Below are 2,007 nucleotides of genomic sequence, written 5' to 3'. Positions count from 1 at the left end.
CCTCACTTCTCAGACACTTACCTTTAACAGATAAATCTGCTTGCTAATTAGCCAACTATATTTCTGTTGTTTAAACTGACATCCTAGGGGGTCCAGCCAAGTATGCAAAATGTATTGTTGAATTATATTACAATCACATTTAGTTTGAAGAGGACATCTCTAACACAACTATGCTACTTTTAAGGTCATAAGTACATTTGCAGAGATGAGAGGAATGGTGGCCACTCCTCCAAGCTTAAAAACAGGTTGATGTAGGATAAGAGCATGTTATATATGTATCTAGGTTACGGAGCAAGCAACCATTGTTTAAAAAAACGATTTTTGTTTTGTTTTGTAAAGGACAGGATTTGCGACTTTGTGATTTAACCCTGCTAGCGTTTTTTGTATTGAATCCAATACAAAATTATTTGAATTTCCCGCCGATCCGCCCGCACCTACGTCACCGGGAAACCCAGGAGATTGTCTTTGAATTGCACGGCTGAAGATTAAAGAAGACGGACCTGTGTCCCCAGGACCTGCGGAGACAAACGGGACAGCGACTAAACAAGGTAAGTGGGGTTTTTTTTAAGTTAAAGCTACCCCAAGTGTGACTCGGGATTACCACTAATTGCAGGTAAAATCCACCCCGAGTCACACTTGGGAATACTGCTAGGGGGGTTAAACAAATAAAAAAAACATAACAAAATATTGGTTTTAGTTGTAGTTTTTTTATTCTCTTAAAAACATTTTTACAATTTTTTTTTTAACTTTTTAAACATTTTCTTATAACTTAAACAGTTGGGCATACCCTGAAGAAGGCCTATCCCCAGCTGATGATCTATGACAGACATCCTCCTGTGCATCCAATACAGGCGCTCCTGTAGGCTTTCTGCTAGGTGAAAAAAAAATATATTAACCAAAAGACTTAGGGAAGAACATTTAGGAAAAGTACTGTCCTTGGAAAAAAAAAAAATAAACAAGAAACTTACCGGTAGGATGTCTGCCATGTGGCTGGGGTGGGATGGGACCTCCCCTGGGCTGGATGCCTCCATCGAACTGGCTGTGTATGTGAAAGTAGACAAAAAAAAAATTAGTGAGTTAAGTACTGAGCGAATGCATTAGTATAAAATGCAGCTAGTTCCTAAATTGCACAGTGCTAGAGAATTGAAGTTCTGTTATTTAGTTTTATCAAGTCATTACTGTTTTGCTGTTTACACCTATCAAACCAAGAAAGAAAGCTACTTCCTGGGGCCAAGCTAATTATGGCTATCGAACTAAAGTAAACGGTTTGGTGTCAATGAAGGTTGTGGCTTTTCACAAGGGGCAAACTTGACTAAATGACATTTACCTTTAGCTTCAATTAAAAGCTGCCTAGACATGAAGCTAGTGGTACACTCCTAATGATACTTATTAGAGCTAGGCATAACAAACTATATCCTAGTTTATATTATTTGTCCTAAAGGAATGATCACAAATTAAAAGACTATAAATGCTTACATTCAGATGAGGAACTTGTGTCCTCTGGAGGAGGTGATGGCAAGGCCGCTCCAACAGCTGTAGATGAAAAATAAACACCATAAGTAAAGGGGTTAGGCTAGACTAAAAAGTACATTTGTAAGCTTAAAGATAACTTATTAAGGCTGAAGAGATACTTTTTGGGTATGTAAAAAAATTTGGCTTAAACATATGCCATACTAGCCATACAACCTAAAAAGAACCTTCATTTGATGTAAAAGCATGAATAATGAGTGGAAGCTACATTAAATCATGCTAGATCTTTGTAGTTTTATCTAAAAATGGTGAGAATGTGTTCGATTTAAACATTTTTGTTAACAAAAGGTCATTACAAGGTTATTTTACAGCACTATTCGCCTTCTTTCCCTCGTGTGCTGCATAGGTGGGGGCAGCAGGCTCCTCCACCGCGACGGGCTTGTCCTCCGCTTCATGGAGCATGGCCAATTGCCTGGATGGCTGCTTGACAATCAGCAGCCATTGTGATGGAGAGAAAGCTGTAATATAAAAAAAACA

At 38.4% G+C, this 2,007-nt stretch overlaps 1 long non-coding RNA gene across 1 annotated transcript; it reads right to left on the bottom strand.

Annotated features, from left to right (window-relative positions):
* Positions 1–778: 778 nt before the first annotated feature.
* LOC140339554 (uncharacterized) lies at positions 779–1,520 on the bottom strand. Its single transcript, XR_011922470.1, has 3 exons — positions 1,477–1,520; positions 969–1,039; positions 779–868 (listed from the first exon to the last, which is right to left on the bottom strand). It is a non-coding gene; the product is annotated as an uncharacterized lncRNA (long non-coding RNA).
* Positions 1,521–2,007: the final 487 nt, after the last annotated feature.

The sequence above is a fragment of the Pyxicephalus adspersus genome, chromosome 10 (assembly GCF_032062135.1).
Source record: "Pyxicephalus adspersus chromosome 10, UCB_Pads_2.0, whole genome shotgun sequence".
NCBI classification, from domain to species: Eukaryota; Metazoa; Chordata; class Amphibia; order Anura; family Pyxicephalidae; genus Pyxicephalus; species Pyxicephalus adspersus.
This window is presented reverse-complemented; position numbering and strand designations above follow the sequence as displayed.